The sequence below is a fragment of the Hyperoodon ampullatus genome (genome assembly GCF_949752795.1).
Source record: "Hyperoodon ampullatus genome assembly, chromosome: 10".
NCBI lineage: Eukaryota > Metazoa > Chordata > Mammalia > Artiodactyla > Ziphiidae > Hyperoodon > Hyperoodon ampullatus.
This window is the reverse complement of record NC_136923.1, coordinates 60,466,019-60,487,547: the sequence shown is the minus strand read 5'-3', so window position 1 is coordinate 60,487,547 and position 21,529 is coordinate 60,466,019. Positions and strand designations below refer to the sequence as shown.

General features: G+C 38.4%; 1 protein-coding gene across 1 annotated transcript in view; it reads left to right on the top strand.

The window, feature by feature from the left end:
- Positions 1-21,529, top strand: part of KHDRBS2 (KH RNA binding domain containing, signal transduction associated 2) — a gene marked incomplete at both ends in the record, with an annotated part of 653,704 nt that overhangs the window by 35,319 nt on the left and 596,856 nt on the right. The window lies entirely within an intron of this gene.

Below are 21,529 nucleotides of genomic sequence, written 5' to 3'. Positions count from 1 at the left end.
TCAAAAGTAGATGCAGGTAAGAAACTGGGCCAAACAGTAACAGACGGTTCCCTCTGGTTACCCAGCCAGAGGTGACCCTGTAGCTGCTGTTGAAAGTCTGAGAGTCTTCTTCAGTTTTTTAATCTGTGTCAGTGCAGGATTTTATTAAAGATTCAGTTTACCAATTTAATTTAACCATGTTGTGTAAAAGTTTGTAGGATGGTTTTACCTGGAATAGTATAGTAGGATGCCCTGTATATACCAGGATATAGGAATACACCCCAAAAAGAGCTTGATGAGGATTCAAAGGCAAACAATGATTGTTTCTACAGGATTTTTTTTTTAAAGCATGAGGAATAAGAGTAAATGAACTATTGCATGGTTGTTAAGAGGGTTTAAAAAAGCAAGCTTGGCTTGAAGTGCCTGGTTTTGACTCCCTGCCCTGAAGTGGCTGAGTGCATGGCCTGGTTGTTGACCTGCCTTTCTTAGTGTCTTATCTGTAACATGGATACACAAATAGTATCTATTTCATGATGTTAAATAAGCTTATATCAATCACTAGTTAGAATAATGTTGGCACTCATTTAGCACCCAGGAAACGGTGGCCTTTTCTGTTTACTTTCCTCTTACATATCATGTGGACCTCTGACTCCCAGACCAAAACTATAGCCTGGAAGTGTTAACACCTTCTAGATTAAATAAAACTCTCTGGGCTACTTTGGAAAATAATTAACATTCATCATTTCTATGATAACGTGCATTCTAGGTTTCCAGTTATGGATGTATGAGAGGACTTGAAGATGATCCATTTGCCATTTGGAAACTGCCTGTTTATTGTTCTTATTTTATAAAGCTGCCATGTGCAGCAATTACATCTGCATGGCTTTGAGTGGAGTTGACCTTCGCTTTGAGTCTCAGGATTAGGTCATGACTCACTGTGCACACTTGAGAATTCGTGGCAAAAATAACAATAACTTTTTGTTATTGTTTTGTTATTGTAAGTCCTAACAGTTATCTAGGACTTACAGTACACCAAGTAGTCTGTTAACACTTTACACGCATTATCAGTTTGAAAAAAATTTGATGGTAGTGTTATGACTGCCCTTTCATGGTCCCTCTGTAATCCAGCTGCTTTCAGAGTCTTCAGGCACGTGACTGTGGAAGGAACTGCTGCAGCTGAGTCACAGACTCTCTGGCCCTGTCCTCCTCTCGTCTAACTTTACACCACGTTTGTTCCACAGCTCATGATTGTCCAGCAGCACTGGTTTCCTTTCTCTTCCTTGAGCAGCTGTTGGTTCTTTCCTGTCTTGGGACCTTTGCCCTATTTACTTTTCAGGGGAGCTTTGACCCCAGAGCTCTGCACTCCCTTTCCTCATTCTTGCCTCAGCTCAGAGTGGCTGTCCAGGGCCAGCTTAAATCAGGGAGTCTCCTGCCTGACCCTCCTCTGTCCCATTCCCATCTTTTCTGCTATTGAAAACATTTGTCACGAACTTAAACCATTAACTTATGTCTATCCTTACTACTGTGTTGTCTCATTTGATGCATTGTAAATTCCATGACTGCAGAATCCTTTCTTACTCTGGAAAAGTACTTGGCATATGCTAAGCCTACAAATATTTGTGGAATAAATGATTGGATGCAGTTTCTAAAGGTTACAAAATGTGTCTGTCATCCTGGAGCTGGTGAAGATGCAGAACTCAGTATATTTGAGTCCGAGCCCGCTGCCCTCCAAGGTAACAGGACATCAAATGCCTGATCGGCAACTGGAACAAAACTGTAAAAGTTATAATGTAGTAGATTTTCCACATTTGTTTCATTTTCTCACCCTTTTGCAAGGAGGTAATGCCATGTTTGGGTTCCTCCTGCACCTCTTACCTCCCAGGTGTGCATTTCTGTGACAGTGGTGCTTTGGGTCAGTGCTTGTGTTGAGGGTTGGGCTTCTTACCTGTGCTGTTCTGCTCAGGTGCTCACTGGCAGGAGGATGTGCCACACAGAACCCTCTGGCATCCGGTCCCAGGGCGATGTGTGTTCAGGAAAAAGCATGCCCACAGTTAACCAGAAAGAGCAAAGTTTTATTATCTCAGAAAAATAATGCTAATTGCAGTAGTTTATAAGTCTAGCTTTCAAGTTATTTAAAATAGTTTAAGAAAAGATGGGAAGGCATTTGGGTGTCAGGATGGGGTGAAAATATGGACTCCAGGGACACAAAATGCAATAAATGCAAATTAGTACAAGATATCTTATTTGTAAGAATTACTACAAATAAATTAAGGTGATAATAGCATTATTTTTCTCTTCTTCCTCCTCCTCTTCCTTTTCCTTCTTCTGTATGTCAATTTTATTTATCCATATTATAGATAATTTTTTAAAGGAAATAGAACCTGAGTGTCAAACAGCTTTCAAGTTGTACATCCTGCAGTTTTATTCAAGAGGGAGAGAGAGAGAGAGGGATTACCTTAATAATTTTTCTGATCCCCAAAACAAAAAAATTCCCAGAGAAGGGTACAATGACCCCACTTTGGCTCAGCCAGCTCTTTCCAGTGGAGGGGCAGGAGAACAATGGCAATTCTCTCATATTTTTGTGTGTCCATTATTTTGTGTGAATGTGCATAAATGCTGTATATTCCATGTGTAAGCATACATAAAGTAAAAAACCTCCTGGTTAAAATGTGAAGATAGTCTTGCTACTTGAAAGCAGTGCTGTTTGCCAAAAAATCCTGGGAATGGTGTCACGGAAAGAAAACTAGAAGATATTCACTGGCCTCAAAAATCTCATAATGAACTTTGGGGTACATAAAACACACAAGAATCAACAGCCATTAAACCATTAAGAAAAAGAGCACAATGTTATATATGCTGTTCCTGGTATATATATATATATTTAATATTTTTAGATAAGGGGAGGAAGCCATGAAAATGTCCACTGACAGATGAATAGATAAAGATGTGGTACAAATATATACAATAGAATATTACTCAGCCATTAAAAAGAAAGGAAATAATGTCATTTGCAGCAACATGGATGGGCCTAGAGATTATCATATTAAGTGAAGTAAGCCAGACAGAGAAAGACATATATCATATGATATCACTTATATGTGGAATCTAAAAAAAAAATGATACAAATGAACTTATTTACAAAACAGAAACAGATTTACAGACATGGAAAAGAAACTATGGTTGACAAAGGGGAAATGTTGGAGGGAGGGATAAATTAGGAGTTTGGGATTAACATATACACACTACTATATATAAAATAGATAATCAACAAGGACCTACTGTATAGCACAGTGTACTCTATTCAACACTCTGTAATAACCTATATGGGAAAAGAATATGAAAAAGAATGGATATATGTATAACTGAACCACTTTGCTCTACACCTGAAACTAACACAACATTGTAAATCAACTATACTCCAATATAAAATAAAAATTAAATTAAAAAAATTAAACAGGAGAAAAACCACCCAAGGTTCCATTTTAAGAACTGCTACTCATAATATGTTTACGTGTGCCATTCTAGTTGCTTTATAGTATATTTTTTTTATAGTGATCATATTTTATGTACATTTTTTGGTTTGTTGTTATTATTTCATACTTTAAATATAGAGATTCAAACTGTCAACAGCCCAACCATGAGAAGACAAAGGGTAAGTGGAACATTTTATTTTTTTTAATTTTTATTTTCTAAAATTTTATTGAAGAAAGTGATTCAGTTATATATATATATATATATATATATATATATATATATATTCTTTTTCATATTCTTTTCCATTATAGTTTATCACAGGATATTGAATATAGTTCCCTGTGCTATACAGTAGGGCCTTGTTTATCCATCCTATATATAATAGTTTGCATCTGCTAATCCCAAACTCCCAATCCATTCCTCCCCCACCCCTCCCCCTTAGAAACCACAAGTCCATTCTTTATATCTGGAACATTTTATGAGGCCTTCTTTTGAACTGGGTTTTTAAGAAACTGAATATTTTAACCAGAGAGAAGAGGAACATTCTCGCCATTTGTTTTCTTTTAAGTAATCAGTAGTATTGTCAAATAGTGTTTAAAGTCATTTTAACTTTCTGTATGAAACTTTGGGACAAATCAAAAATAAAATCGGTAAATAAATATTGAATTGATTCATCCAGAGGCTATTAGGCACTATGATTAATGCAAAGATATCTTACATAGGCTCTGGTCTCAAAGAGTTTATAATCAGTTTGGTTGGAAATGATAAAAGTGGTAAAAAAAAATTCCAATTTCTACAATTAGATTTAAATAATCTATTCAAAGTAATGAGAAGGCATACTACAAGTTGGTATTTATTAATAAATGAATGAAAGCATTTGAGTCTGAAATAGTCAGGAAAAGTTTTATTTAAAGAGGTTAGATTCTTTTAAGGGATGAGCAGAAAGAAGCAACCATGTCTCTGGCTGGAATGATGCTACAATGGGAGCAGAGTTGCCCTGAAAGCAGGAAGTGCAGCTGTGAACCTGACCCTGCGACACTCCCCAGAGGGTGTCTGGGGCTCAGCATTGTGTGGTGGCATTAAGCAATGAATATGATCTTTATTGTTTGTCAGAGGCTATTAGAAATATCAAAACCTGAGGGGATGAGCACATTTCTAAGACATTTATTACACCTCTCCTCTTTTGAATTCAGTTGATAAGTATTATTATGTGAGGTGCTGAGCCAAGAGTGTCCATCCTCCTTGGTAACAGGTAAGCAATTCAGTGATGTTCACAATGTCCCACTTCAAGATATTATAAATTGTAATGGAATCGGAATTTAAATTACTTTGGATGATTAGTCTTCCATAGGAATCTTGATATTCTCACAACTTTAAATATTTTTATTCTCTTCCCTTTTAAACTACATTTACTGTTTTCTTTCTTAATAATTGTGAATTTTAAATAAAAAGGTGATGCCCTGCATGGGTGCAGGAAATATCATCTATTATTTTGGTTTTGAAAATGATTTCCATAATGTGTGATTTCATCAAATTTAAAGTGTTAAGTGTTTATGTAGTTAAGGGTTTTAGTACCTGGAGTTGTTATGAAGTAGGCATCCTCTAAACCATCTGTGGGGATAATTGTATTACTTCATTGGCATCTGTGTTTTTTTAAATCCCTGAGCTTCCTTGGCTATTTCTACTGACCTAATATTCTATTATTCAATGAAACATAGACTTGTCATAAGAGTAGGAACTTTAGACTCAAGACTCTCTAGGTTTGAATCTAGGCTTGTCACTTATGAGCTACATGGCAGTTGCAAACCTGTCTGTGCCTTAGTTTCCTTATTTGTGAAAAGAAGGTACATATATCAAAGGTCTGCCTTAAGAATTAAATGAGCAAATAGATATTAAGCTGGAGCACTTGATAAATGCTTCGTTTGTTTGTTTAATGAAAAAAATGTGCAAAGCAAATGCCAATCCATGTGCCATGTGTTCTATTAACATTCTATTTTAAAATAATTTCAAACTTAACAGGGGATTTGTAAAAATGGAAATAGTACAAGAAACACAAGTATACCCTTTATCCAAATTCACATATTTTTAACATGTATCATGTCTCTTTATCCCTACATAGTTTACTGCATATTATCCTGGATTAGGGACATTCTGTTCCATAACTACAGTTTGGTTGTCAACCTCAATAATTGAAATTCGATGTAGTGCTTTTATGTAATCTGTCATTCTTCATACACTTGTCTCTGTGGACACAGTAATGTTCTTTATAGCCTTTTCTCCTCCAAGACAGGGTCCAGCTGAGGGTCAGGTGTTCAGTTGAAGAGGTCTGTCTCTTCAGCCTCCTTTATACAGAGCATTTCCATAGCCTGTCTTTGTCTTTGATGACTGACATTTTGAAGAATACAGTGCCACCAGCCCTGCCTTAAAAATGGAATCTTCCTTGTTTACTGTACAATCATTTTTTTCTCCCTTGCAGCCAATAAGCAGTCTGTGGCTGACACACTTCAGGGTCCCTCTAGATTTAACAACCATTGATAACCACGTCTGATAAAATCTTTACTATGATGTTTAAAAAATGATCATTTTCCAAGTCTAGCAGTACCTCCACATATGCCAGCCATGCTTTAACATGCTACAGAAAGCCAGAGACCTCAGCCTCCTTTTTTCTGCCCACCCTCCTATAGCCGAAATTCGGCCTCTGTACATCAGTACCAAATTCTATCTCAGAGACAGAGTTTTGGGTGAAGTAGAAAAGAATAGCTTTATTGCTTTGCCAGGCAAAGGGGGCCATAGCGGGTTAATGCCCTCAAGACTGTGTGTTCTTCCCCAGAGGGGTTAGTGAGGAGTCTTATAGTGTTCAAGGAACAGGCCATGGTCAGCTCGTGGACACTCTTCTGATTGGCTGGTGGTGAGGTAAGTGGGAGTCAGCATCATCAACTTTCTGGTTCCAGCCATCTGAGGCCTTTGTGTTTGTGGGCAGCTTAGTTAACTTCTCCCACCTGGTGGGGGTATCCATATCTGCAAAACGGCTCAAAGTTATTGTTATGTGTATCCCTTGAGGGGGAACCAGGACCCTGCCCCAAGGCTGCACTATTGTTTCTCTTAACTGTTCCTCCCTTTTCTCTGCATCCCCTCCCTTCCCTGATTAGCAACTGTTTGAACCTGCTCCTTGGACCTCAGGGAACGTCATGGAGGCTGAATGAAACCTATTTCCTGTAATCAAGAAAATGGAGAACACAGAAAGGCTTTTGTGCCCAGGGGCCCCACAAGGTTCTGCTCTGTTTCCCTCCCTCCCTCCCTTCCTATATGAACTCTATTTTTCCACATTTGAAATCAGAGTTTTTATATATTTCCTAAATTAAGTTATAGAATTCCTCATTAGAAATTATCTATTTAAATGAAATTATAAGACACTTGTCTAATTATATGTAGATAAATTAAGGCTAGTTGTGTTCTGAAGTTTGCATTTTTTGGTTTTGTTTACAGAGGGTATCACCAAGAGAGGACATTATGTACATGCCCAAACAAGTCTGAGTGTGCTTTATAATTACAGTGTTTCATCAACAGTGGCTGATCTAGAAGAAGTACTTTGTCCTCTTGTATAGCTAAACCTTTATTCATCGGACAGGAGGATCAGTGTGCATTTTATATTCCCTGGGGTTGACTTTTGATGGTTTTCTGGTGGCAGACCTTTGCCCCTGGAACCATTCCATTTATTATCTTAAGCAATAACAGAAGTATTTTCTTCTAATTTAATTCTAGTCCTCAGTGCAAGAATAGAGTTCTATAGTTAATAAAAAGGTCATTAAAAGACAACATGCGAGTAAAATTGGTACCTCAGTGGAACTTCTGTATATAAGAGGAGACTGCCTCTTTGAATGTGAACTTTAATTAAATAAATTTATCATATTAGTTATTTGAGGCAAGGCTTTTTTATGGAAATGTGCAGCGTGGACATAATCATTAGTAGAGAGTGGAAGAACATGTTCTTTTCATAAATTTGAAAGCCACATTTCTGAATTATTCCACATGGAAAATAACCTCTTGATAGAGAAATAGAACATGTGTAATGTATTGGTTTGTACATGGACAACAAGATGGCAATTTTCAATTTGGGTTAAATGTCAGCCTGCTTCCTACAAACTGTAGGGGGGTGTGAAGTGAAAATGAAACTTTGGATTTATTTTATTATAATATATATTTTCTAAATAGGTGATTGTCATATACTCTTATTTTTATAATATATTTATTTATAAGTTGAGGGATGAGAAAAATAGACAAATTAATATTTTTCCAATATTGCATGGTTGCTTTTGAAAAATTAGAGTATCTGTTAACTATATCATTATTTAAATAAGATTTTAGTGCATTAATATGTGTGTTTTATGACACATGTAGCGTTCGGTGTATTTCCTTAGAAACTGACATTAAAAATAATTTTCAGGTTGAGGTGGCCCTCAGTGCTTTTCCAAATGTACTTTATGGTGTGCTTTACTGAATCTGCCGAAGGAAGCATCCAGGTTGAGATTTCCCTTACGGATATATGGATGTCCTGTATTTTTGATCATTGTGACTACAAATAAATGTGTAGTGACATGTGCATATATAAATAAGTATGACAATTAAGCAATAGTGGAACATTTTCACTGAGAAATTTTATACATTTAACCTATCAGTTACTTTAGAAAATTTATATAAAAATGGCTGAATGGACATGTTTAAAGCTTTCTTCCTTTCTTTCTTCTTTCCTTCCTTCCCTCTTTTATTCTCTCTGACAGTGAAGGGTGATGGGAAGCATTTGGGTTTGTTTGTTTTATTTTAGGCAGCCTTTGGTCTTTTTGCATATTTCACTTTTTATTATGAAAAATTTCCAGCATATACAAAGGTACAGAGAGCATCATGTACTGAATCTCTAACATCTGTTACCCAACTTCAGCAGTTATTAACCCTTGGCCACTCTTGATTCATCTATACCTCCACCTTTTAATCTTTTAAAACAGATTTTTCAGCACTGAGTTATAAAAGATTGATGTCTCAATTTTTCTACAAACATTTTCTGCTACATGTACATGTTCAAATGTAAAGGATTATTTATCCAAAAATGTTACATTCACGGATGCCAGCAGTGAAGCTTGTTTTGTTCTGTCTTCTCTCTCTATCCCAAGTCCTCAAATTTATATGCCCCCACTCTCTTCCGAACACTTTTTATGGTCTATTTAGTAGATTTCAGTTCTCCTGTGTTCGTTTCCCCTGTGGTACAGCGTGCTTACTTTGTGATTATTTTGTAGTATGTATTTTGCCCTTTGGGGTTTTCCTCAAACTAAAATCAAGCAATTCAGTTGAGCTCTGTATCAGTTCCTTGAAGTTGAAGATATAATGCCATCAATAAAAATGAGACTGGAGGGCTTCCCTGGTGGCGCAGTTGTTAAGAGTCTGCCTGCTGATGCAGGTGACGCGGGTTCGTGCCCCGGTCCGGGAAGATCCCACATGCCACAGAGCAGCTGGGCCCGTGAGCCATGGCCGATGAGCCTGTGCGTCCGGAGCCTGTGCTCTGCAACAGGAGAGGCCACAACAGTGAGAGCCCGCGTACTGCAAAAAAAAAAAAAAAAAAAAATGAGACTGGAGCAAACATCTTGCTTGGTCCATGTTTTTAAAAATTTCCTTCTTTGTATTAGTAGTTTTAGCTAATTCTATTAATTACACATGCCCTTGTGTTAGTAACTACTTTAAAAAAATCATAGAGATAATGGAAGGTAGCATAGATGCAACCATAATTTATGGTAATCTGATTAACTTTGTTCTGTGACTACAAACTAGCCACAAAGTGGAGCTAACAGCTCTAATGCAGGCCAATAACTGAAAATTATTAATTTCGTGTAACTTATTTCCCAGTTAGCAGTTCTATCTGAAAATAATTTAGATACTGAGATTTGAAGTTGTGTATTCGTTTCAGGATAGTATTCCATTAGAGAAAATATAACAGAAGACTCATTTTACAACACTGTAGGAAAGCTTTTCTTCATCTTCACTGAAACTTTACTGAATTTGAAAAATGGAGTTATTCTCTGTAGACTCCTTCAAATAGGAATTAATACCTTACCTACAGCCTCTTTATTGACAAAAGGAATGATGGTATTGTAATTGACTACAATTATTTATTTAGTGGTATTAGCTGACATTTTTTAAGCACTGTTTCTGTACCAATTACTGTGCATAGTGCTTATACCTTTTGTCTGTTTTCATAGTGGAAATTGCTCTGTGAAATAGGAATAATCCTTTGCTTTCTTTTTCAAATGAGGACTTTGAGCTATGGAGAAACTAGGGTAAAGTTAGTGAGTGGAACAGCAAGGTCTAGAATTTGCAGGTTTGCAGACCCCAGTAGTCTGCATTCTAAATAACTCTGTTATGCATAATATAATATTTGTAAAATATTTAGTGCAGTTGATTTCTCTAAGATATTACATATTAATTTAGTATAATTCTACAACATTTTCTCTTTTCCCTTCCAAAGCTAGAAATTTCTTGTTTGTATTAATGATTTGAAATGTAAGCATATGCTCTTTTTGGTGTAATCACTACTGTAATATCCATGGAAATAGAACCTAAACTTCATAGTAGAGTTTTGGCCCTAGTGGTAGATTTTAAAATGTACCAGAAATGTTCAGCACAATGCTGCCGTTCACCAGAGGAGTCACAGCAGAGAGAGTGGCTATTTCCTAAGCTTTTAGAGGAAATCTCTCTCCCTTCTCTCCCAGGAGATAGTTTCTGTGTATGAATGTGTTTGGCAGTTAATAAGCCAGCCTTTATCTTTAAAAAGAGTTGGGTTTTTTCTTGTTTTTTTTTTAGTTATCTCAACCAAATCTTTTGGCCTAGGACTCAGTGGTCTACAAATTTCCTCAGAAAAACTTAATTCTCCATCAGTCAATTATCTAGTGTTGCCACTTTTTATGACTTGCCTGATCGATTATGTTTCTTTTACTTAAAAAAATGCTTTATATTTGATTAAAATTGAAATCGTTTGAGGGGGACATGACAGTATAATATTTTGCTTTACCAAATTAGGAAGAATATTTAAAAAATCAGAAGTCACTAAGATATGTATAGATATATTTCCCCAGAAAGATTCATTAAAGATACATGAGGGTTCATTTTTCTTTTCCTACTTTGTCAACATTTGAAAATGGCTCTACATCTTTCTTCTGAAAGCTGACTTTGATTAAATGCCCTATGTACAATGCACTGAAAAGTTTCTTACTTTGTAAAACAGGATATTTAAAGTTGTATGCTGTAGATTGCAAAAAAAAAGAACAGAATTCCTGTTACACATCTTTCCAGTCCAGCTGATAAGAAAATCTGGGAAGCCACACTTGAAAAATGAACTGTTTAGGATAGAAAAGAGAGGGGAGTAGAGGTTTTTCTTATACAGGTTTCTCCAGTTTATTTTAGCTGAGACAGTAAGTTTTCGAAGGTGCCAAATCACATCACTCCAGCTAGCTTATGTAACTTGCTGAATAATCAAAAATGTTCTTGTCCATATCATGGATCTGTTGAGCCTGATAATGATTCTTTGTCCTGATCCTCTGGGTGTTACACTCCCTTGTCCTCTTTTGCAGGCAGTTCACTATAACAAGAACCCTTTATTATAATATTCATTCCTCCACTTTGGTGAAATTTGTTTTTACAGATCAGACAGGTTAATAATAGCTTATGGTGGCAATTTTAACACTTATCTTTATGTATCAAATAATTAATTATGCTAAGATTTGTAAAGTCTCCAATTAGAGCATATTTTTTAGCCATGAGTCCATCTATGTGTATATGTGTATGTGAATATTGTGACTGTCATATTTCTAGAAATTCTTCTCAACAGAGAGGTATTGGCACATAATTTCTAGTTTGTATTTAAAATATAGACTGACTCTTAAGATGTAAATAGACATTGAGCTGATTCTTGCCAGCAGTTATTTCAATAATCACATATATTTAGGACAGAGCTTTGCTTTCAACTGAAAGTGCTTAAAGTAGAAACAGAAATGAAATAAAATGTAATTACTTGATGTTGAGTTTTCTAAAGAGTTTGGCCACAGTTTTGAATTGAGAGGAACACTGAAAACAGTATTCAATAAAGTGTATTTTAGAGGAGTGGGGCTAAGATTTTCTTTATGAAACCTGCATAAGATTAGAACATTCAATTAGAATTTCCTTTTTAAGATATCTGGGCCACAGAGATGACATTTATGAGATTAAAATGCTAGAAAATCAACAAAAAATATGTGTTTAAAAGTAACTGAGAATGGCAAAAACCAAGAGAACAAAGCCTTCTTGTAAACAGTAACAGGATGAGGAACATTTCTGAATTGCCCTTCCCACCCTGTGTTCAGATATTTGGTAATCAGTCCTCAGAAACCCTTCCAGCTGCATGAATATGTTGGCTTTTTTTAGTTTTCTAGTACATGAGGATCTTGGGAAGAAGCCTTAGAACTCATAAAATGCCATAATTCCCATCGCCTCCTGAGCAGAAAGTCACCTTTACTTCCTTGGTGTGAGCAAGGGTTGGACTGGGCCATGTGGCCCAGGGGACCTCAGACCCAAGGTTGTGAGGTGCAGATATTGTCTGGCTGGCTTTGCCCGTTAGTCCGTTGAATAGGCACAGACAGATTCAGATGTGAGGGCTGAAACATGGCAAGGCAGGTGCCAACTGCTGCGCTCCATAGAGATCACATTCAGAGACATAGGGTTTGTATGCAAGTAGGCCCAGTTCAGAGATCTGTAATGGAGATCTTCAGAAACAGATGGAATCTGTTGTTTAGTCTATTTCTACTAATCATTCTACAGTGGGACACTGGATTGATAACATGGCCACTCAGTTCAGCTACCCACTTAGATATTGACTGTCAGAAAAAAAAAAACATGTCTTTCTTTTTGAAAAAAAATAAAAATATTAGAATACAGCTGACTAACAATATTATATTAGTTTCGGGTATAAAACATGGTGCTTCATTATTTTTATAGATTGCATACCATGCAAAGTTATAAAATATTGACTGTGTTTCCAGTGCAACATATTTCTTCTTTATACCTGAGCTATGCTTCCCCTGAGGTCCAGCTCACTGTCTTTAATTTATTCTCAAAATAGTCTTTTAATCGCCACTTAACAATGCCTCTGTGCTTCCTTTATTACCATAGTGTTGACATGTTACCCTTCCGTCACTGCTTTCTCTGCTTTTGATTTTTAAGACAGATTGAGTCTTTCTGGAGATGTTACAGGCAGCTGGATTTCAAATGCTTTTAAATTCTTTTTAAAAACCACAGCTGCTTAACAATAGAAGGAGCCATTTAAAAATAGACTAATCCAAGGAGCTTCCTTGGTGGCGCAGTGGTTGAGAATCTGCCTGCCAATGCAGGGGACATGGGTTCGAGCCCTGGTCTGGGAAGATCCCACATGTCGCGGAGCAACTGGGCCCGTGAGCCACAACTACTGAGCCTGCGTGTCTGGAGCCTGTGCTCTGCAACAAGAGAGGCCACTACAGTGAGAGACCCGTGCACCACAATGAAGACTGGACCCTGCTCTCCGCAACTAGAGAAAGCCCAACACAGAAATGAAGACCCAACACAGCCAAAAATAAAAATAAACAAATAAATAAATTTATTAAAATAAATAAATAAAAAATAAAAATAGACTAATCCAATCCAACTTTCCTTGAACTTATGCTCTTTATTATATATATAGTATGTATATATATATATATATATATATATATATATTAAAATAAAGAGCAAAAGTTTATATATAAAATAAAGCATAAGTTATATATATAAAGACATCCCTAACATAGAAAAGTTTGGAAATATTTCAACTTGTATCATGCTAGCTAGCAAAACCCAACACAAGAAACTGGTAAAGCAAACCAAAAGGATAATTTCATGTATAAATTTAGATGGAAAACCCCTCTTTTTAAAAGTAGCAGGTGAGAGGATTCCTGAGATTTGAGATGGCAGCGTAGGAGGATGTGGAGTTTGCATCTCCTCACAGGACACCTACAAGGTGCTGGTGGGGGACCATGGACACCTAAGGGGATGGGAGGAATCCCCATGTGACCAGGTAGGGCATAGGAGGGAAAAGGAGGGGGTAGGAAAACTGGAGGTGGGACGGGACCAGCGCCCCTGAGGGGTGGCTGGGGGAGGGGAGGGGTTCCCACACTGGGAGGGTCCCACTTACTACGGGGGGATTGGCAGAGATGGAGAGGGACCTTCAGGGGACTGAGGGACCAGAGGGGAATGTGGCCAGAGTCTCCCCCACCAGCTCAGTCCCCAGCGAGCCTGCTGGGGTCCTGGGACTGAATCCCCACCCATGGGCCCCCTCCAACTGCATGTGTCCTGGGCCTGAGCCCCAACCACACACCCCCCAGGCCTCTTCCTGCTGTGTGGGTCCCCCAGCCTAAGACCCCCCCCACCCCAGGGCCTCCTCTGGCTGCGTGGATCCAGGTGGGCTGAGCACCACCCCCCTCCAAGGCCTCCTTTCATTTTGCTGGCCCCTGCGGGCAAGCCTGTAGAGGCCTGCACCCCAGCTGGCCTGCATGGGAACGTGTGCTCTGGGCCAGCTTCAGGAACAGACATTGCTGAAAGGAACACACACAGAGGTGGGGCTGACACAGCAGCTCCAGATACCTACCTAGAGGTATTGGAGGCCTACTGGGGAGGCGGGGGGAGGCTGTAGCTCACCATGGGGGCAAGGACACTGATAGTGGAGGCACCAGGGATTTTTTTATTTAATTTTTATTTACTTTTATTTTTTAAAACTTTTATTTTTATTCTTATTTATTCTTTTCTTTTTTTATTTGCTGTGGTGATTGTGTTTTGTTTTGTTGTTTCATTTTTATTGTTATTTTTTAAATATATTTTTATTTTTCTAATTTTATTTTATTGTTATTTGTATTTTTATTTTAAAATTTTTTTGTTTTGTTTTTGTTGTTTGTTTGTTTTGCGGTATGTGGGCCTCTGACTGTTGTGCCCTCTCCCATTGTGGAGCACAGGCTCCGGACATGCGGGCTCAGTGGCCATGGCTCATGGGCCCAGCCACTCCATGGCATGTGGGATCATCCCGGACCGGGGCACGAACCTGTGTCCCCTGCATAGTCAGGCAGACTCTCAACCACTGCGCCACCAGGGAAGCCTTAAAATGTTGTTTTGATGTCATCTTTTATTCAAAGCAGCTTTCCCAAGCTAAAGGATACCTTCCCTGGGTCATGATTTGACATAGGATCAGACTCTTCCCTCAAATTGGTCATTATTAAGTGACTTGTAACCTTAATTGCTGGAAAATTTCTCTCAGCAGCAATGATATTGTTCATGGTGTTTTTGTTGAACTAAATCAATTACATCCAAATTATTTCTAAGCCTTACAAAATATATGAGACTCATATGTTCAATGTCTAGTTATAGATAAAGTCACAAAAATTATTCAATGGAATGTAAGGTTTAATTAGGTGGAACTTCAGGACCAATGAGAGGCTGATTATTATATTGGTTAACAGTGTGAGCTCTTCCAGGCATTTTGGGCTTGAATCCTGACTCTGCAAGGTTTTAAATAATCTTTTTCTCTACTTGTTAATCAGTACAGATGCATTCGCCATTTTAACAATCAGTACACAAGCTCAGAACATACTACTCTGTACTGGAAACCTTTACGTACATCTGGGTTTGTAAAGCTTCTTCTCTGCAAGAGCTGCTTTCTTCATATTACATCTCCTTGTCCAGGGCTTAGTCTCCACATGGCACTTAGTTAGAGGTCAGTAAATATTTATAGAATGAAGTCATGAATAAATGCTGAAGGTAAATAACTAATGGTTTCTATTTTCTCTTAAAGTTGTATGTGGAGTAACTTCAGAAGTCAAGAGAGGAATCTAAAGGAAAATAGAAAAGTCTTACCCGTGTAAAGGAATGTGAAATAAAAGCTTGTCTTGCCTTTTAGCTTTTTATTTTAAATTCTAACATCTTTATTGGAGTATAATTGCTTTGCAATGGTGTGTTATTTTCTGCTATACAACAAAGTGAATCAGCTATATGTATACATATATCCCCATATCCCCTCCCTCTTGTGCCTCCCTCCCACCCTCCCTATCCCACCCCTCTAGATGGTCACAAAGAACCGAGCTTATCTTCCTGTGCTATGCAGCTGCTTCCCACTCGTTAGCTATTTTACATTTGGTCATGTATATATATCAGTGCTACTCTCTCACTTTGTCCCAGCTTAACCTCCCACCCCTGCCCTGCGTCTTCAAGTCCATTCTCTACGTCTGCGTGTTTATTCCTGTCCTAACATTAGGTTCATCAGAACCTTTTTTTTTTTTAAGATTCAATATATATGCATTAGCATAGGGTATTTGTTTTTCTCTTTCTGACTTCACTCTGTATGACAGACTCTAGGTCCATCCAACTCACTACAAATAACTCAATTTCGTTTCTTTTTATGACTGAGTAATATTCCACTATATATATGTGCCACATATTCTTTATCCATTCATCTACTGATGAACATTTAAGTTGCTTCCATGTCCTGGCTATTGTAAATAGTGCTGCAATGAACATTATGGTACATGTCTCTTTTTGAATTATGGTTTACTCAGGGTATATGCCCAGTAGTGGGATTGCTGGGTCATATGGTAGTTATAGTTTTCGTTTTTTAAGGAATCTCAACACTGTTCTCCATAGTGGCAGTATCAATTTACATTCCCACCAACAGTGCAAGAGTGTTCCCTTTTCTCCACACTTTCTCCAGCATTTATTTTTTGTAGATTTTTTGATGATGTCCATTCTGACTGGTGTGAGGTGATACCTCACTGTAGTTTTGATTTGAATTTCTCTAATGATTAGTGGTGTTGAGCATCCTTTCATGTGTTTATTGGCAATCTGTATATCTTCATTGGAGAAATGTGTATTTAGGCCTTCTGCCCATTTTTTGACTGGGTTCTTTGGGGTTTTTTGATATTGAGATGCATGAGCTTCTTGAATACTTTGGAAATTAATACTCTGTCAGTTGCTTTGTTTGCAAATATTTTCTCCCATTCTGAGTGTTTTCTTTTCATCTTGTTTATGCTTTCCTTTGCTGTACAAAAGCTTTTAAGTTTCATTAGGTCCCATTTGTTTTTATTTCCATTACTCTAGGAGGTGGATCAAAAAGGATCTTGCTGTGATTTATGTCAGAGTATTCTGCCTATATTTTCCTCTAACAGTTTGTTAGTGTCTGGCCTTACATTTATGTCTTTAATCCATTTTGAGTTTATTTTTGTGTATGGTGTGAGGAAGGGTTCTAATTTCATTCTTTTACATGTAGCTGTCCAGTTTTCCTAGCACCACTTATTGAAGAGGCTGTCTTTTTTCCATTGTATATTCTTGCCTCCTTTGTAAAAGATAAGGTGACCATATGTGCCTGGGTTTATCTCTGGGCTTTCTATCCTGTTCCATTGATCTATATTTCTGTTTTTATGCCAGTACCATACTGTCTTGATTACTGTAGCTTTGTAGTATAGTCTGAAGTCAGGGAGCCAGATTCCTCCAGCTCCGTTTTTCCTTCTCAAGATTGCTTTTGGATCTTTTGTGTTCCCATACAGACTGTAAAATTTTTTGTTCTAGTTCTGTGAAAAATGCCATTGGTAGTTTGATAGGGACTGCACTGAATGTGTAGATTGCGTTGGGTAATATAGTCATTTTCACAATGTTGATTCTTCCAATCCAAGAACAGGCTATATCTCTCCATCTGTTTGCGTCATCTTTGATTTCTTTCATCAGCATCTTATAGTTTTCTGCATACAGGTCTTTTTGTGTCCTTAGGTAGGTTTATTCCTAGGTATTTTATTCTTTTTGTTGCAATGGTAATGGGAGTGTTTCCATAATTTCTCTTTCAGAGTTTTCATTGTTAGTGTATAGGAATGCAAGAGAGTTCTGTGCATTAATTTTGTATCCTGCTACTTTACCAAATTCATTGATACATTTTCTTCTTGGATTGATCCTTGATCATTTTGTAGTGTCCTTCTTTGTCTCTTGTGTCCTATTTTGTCTAATATGAGAATTGATACTCCAGCTTTCTTTTGATTAACATTTGCATGGGATATCTTTTTCCATCCCCTCACTTTTAGTCTATATGTGTCCCTAGGTCTGAAGTGGGTCTCTTGTAAACAGCATACATACGGGTCTTGTTTTCCTATTCATTCAGCCAGTCTGTGTCTTTTGGTTGGAACATTTAATCCATTTACATTTAAGGTAGTTATCGATATGTATGTTCCTATTACCATTTTTAAAATTATTTTGGGTTTGTTTTTGTAGGTCTTTTTCTTCTCTTATGTTTTCTGCCTAGAGAAGTTCCTTCAGGATTTGTTGTAAAGCTGGTTTGGTGGTGCCAAATTCTCTTAACTTTTGCATGTCTGTAAAACTTGATTTCTCCATCAAATCTGAATGAGATCCTTGCGGGGTAGAGTAATCTTCATTGTAGGTTTTTCCCTTTCATCACTTTAAATATGTCCTGCTACTCCTTTCTGGCTTGCCAAGTTTCTGCTGAAAGAGCAGCTGTCAACTTTCTGGGGATTCCCTTGTATGTTATTTGTTGTTTTTCCCTTGTTGCTTTTAGTATTTTTTCTTTGTATTTAATTTTTGATAGTTTGATTAATATGTGTCTTGGCATGTTTCTCCTTGAGTTTATCCTGTATGGTAGTCTCTGCACTTTCTGGACTTTATTGACTATTTCCTTTCCCACGTTAGAGAAGTTTTCGAGTATAATCTCTTCAGTTATTTTTTCAGACCCTTTCTTTTTCTCTTATTCTTCTGGGACCCCTATAATTTGAATGTTGGTGTGCTTTCTGTTGTCCCATAGGTCTCTGAGACTGTCCTCAATTCTTTTCATTCTTTTTTTAAATTATTATTATTATTATTATTTATTCTGCTCTGAAGCAGTTATTTCCTTTTTATCTTCCAGGTCACTTATCTGTTCTTCTCTCTGTTAGTCTGCTATTGATTCCTTCTAGAGTATTTTTTATTTCATTTATTGTTTTGTTCATCATTGTTTGTTTGCTCTTTAGTCCTTCTATGTCCTCGTTAAATATTTCTTGTATTTTCTCCATTCCATTTCCAAGATTTTGGATCATCTTTACTCTCATTACTCTTAATTCTTTTTCTGGTAGACTGCCTATTTCCTCTTCATTTGCTTGGTCAAGTGGGTTTTTACCTTGTTCGTTCATGTGCTGCATATTTCTCTGTCTTTCCATTTTGTTTAACTTACTGTGTTTGGGGTCTTCTTTTTGCAGGCTGCAGGTTCATAGTTACTCTTACTTCTGGTGTCTGCCTCCAGTGAGTGAGGTTGGTTTGGTGGCTTGTGTAGACTTCCTGTTGGGGGTCACTGGTTTTTGTGTTCTGGTGGGTGGGGCTGGATCTTTTCCCACTGGTGGGCAGGGCCATATCTGGTGCTGTGTTTTGGGTTGTCTATGAAATCAGTATGAGTTTAGGCATCCTGTCTGCTAGTGGGTGGGGTTGTATTCTTGTCTTTGTAGTTGTTGGCATGGGGCGTCCAGCACTGGAGATTACTGTCCATTGGGTGGAGCTGGGTCTTAGTGTTGAGACAGGGATCTCTGGGAGAGCTCTTGCTGATTAATATTACACGGGGCTGGGAGGCCTCTGGTGGTCCAAAGTCCTGGACTCAGCTCTCCCACCTCAGAGTCTTAGGCCCTACACCCAGCTGGAGCACCAAGACCCTGCCAGCCACACAGCACAGAAGAAAAGGAAGAAAAAAACCGAACAGACAGAACCCCAAACCAAATGGTAAAAGCAAAACTCAACAGACAAAATCACACAAAGAAACATATACAGACACACTCACAAAAAGGGGGAAAAAAAGGAAGAGAGCAACCAAAACAATAAAGAAATGCACAAATGAAAACAAACACTAAAAAACTAAATTAAGATAAACATAAAACCAAAAACAAATCAAACACAGAAAGTGAACTCCAAGTCCACATTTGCCCCCAAAATCCACTGCCTCAACTTTGGAAACAATCGTTGTCTGTTCAGTTATTCCACAGATGCAGAGTTTACCAAGCCAACTTCAGGGATTTAATCCACTGCTCCTGAGGCTGCACGGAGGCATTTCCCTTTCTCTTCTTTGTTCACACAGCTCCTGGGGTTCAGCTTTGGTTTTGGCCCCACCTCTTCTTGTAGACCGCCCTACAAGGCGTGTGTTCCCTAACCAGACAGAAGGGGGTTAAAACAGTGGCTGATTAGGGCTTTCTTACTCAGGCCAGGGCGAGGGAGGGTTATGGTAGTCACAACTGGGAGTGTCTGTGGTGGCAGAGGCTGGCATGAAGTTTCAACAGTCTGAGGCATGCTTTGTGTTCTCCTGGGGAAGTTGGCCCTGGATCACAGGACCCTGGCAGTAGCTTACTGCACAGACTCTCAGGAGGGTGTGGGTAGTGACCTGCACTTGCACACAGGACCCTTTTTGGCAGCGGCAGCAGTCGTAGTGGTAGAGATCCTTGCCTGCCTCTGGGGTCTGAGATGATAGCTGCAGCTTGCACCCATCTCTGGAGCTTGCTTAGGTGGTGCTCTGTTGTCTGTGGGCAAATAGAGCAGGAAGCACCTCTCATTGCGCACCCTGAAACAATGGTCTCTTGCCTCTTAGGCAGGTCAAGACTTTTTCCTGGACTCCCTCCCTGCTAGCTATGGCACACTAACCCCTTTCAGGCTGTCTTCACGTAGCCAACCTCAGTCCTCTCCCTGGGCTCTGACCTCTAAAGCCTGAGCTTCAGCTCGCAGCCTTCACCTGCCCTGGCAGAGAAACAGACAAACATCTCAGGCTCTGAGTGCTGGTCAGCACTGATTCTCTGTGTGGGAATCTCTCTGCCTTCCCCTCTGCACCCATGTTGCTGTGCTCTTTTCTGTGGCTCCCAAGCTCACCCCTCCCCTTCTGAGCCAGTGAGGGGTCTTCCTAGTGTATGGAAACTTTACCTCCTTCACAGCTCCCCCCACCAGAGGCACAGGTCTAGTCCCTATTCCTTTGTCTCTTTTTTTTTTCTTTTGCCCTACCCAGGTTCGTGGGGATTTTCTGGCCTGTTTGGAAGTTTCAGGTCTTCTGCCAGTGTTCAGCAGGTGTTCTGTAGGAGTTGTTCCACATGCAGATGTATTCTTTATGTACTTATGGGGAGGAAGGTGATCTCCACATCTTACTCCTCCACCATCTTGAAGGTCACTTCTTATTTTGTTTTTTATTGTTTGTTATTGCTCAGCTCTTTTCTGTTTTTTTTTTCTTTTTTTTTTTTTTTTTTTGCTGTGTCATGTGGCTTGCTGGGTCTTGGTTCTCAGGCCCAGGATTGAGCCTGAGGTCCTGTGGTGGGAGAGCCGAGTCCAAGCTCTTGGACTAACAGAGAATTTCAGGTCACAAGGAATATTAATCTTCCTGGTATATGAAGGTCTCCCGGAGGTTCTCATCTCAATACCAAGACCTGGCTCCACCCAACTGCCTCCAAAATCCAGTGCTGGATGCCTAGGGCCAAACAACTAGCAACACAACTGCACCAGTAACACAGCCCCTCCCATCAAAAAAAAAAAAAAAAAAAAAAAGGATGACCAAAAATACATTACAGATAAAGGAGCAAAGTGAAAATCTAGAAGACCAAATAAATGAAGAGGAAATAGGCAACCTACCTGAAAAATAATTCAGAGTAATGATAGTAAAGATGATACAAAATATTAGAAATAGAATGGAAGCATGGAGTGAGAAAATATGGATAATGTTTAACAAGGACCTAGAAGAACTAAAGAACAAACAGTGTTGAACAGCACAATAATGGAAACAAAAAATACAGCAGAAGGAATCAATAGCAGACTATCTGAGGCAGAAGAACTAATAAGTGACCTGGAAGACAGAGTGTTGGAAATAACTGCTGAGGAGCAGAATAAAGAAAAATGAATGAAAAGAAATGAGAACAGTCTGAGATACCTCTGGGACAACACTAAGCACACCAACATTTGAATTATATGCATCACAGAAGAAGCACTGAAAAAGAAAGGGTCTGAGAAAATATTTGAAGAGATT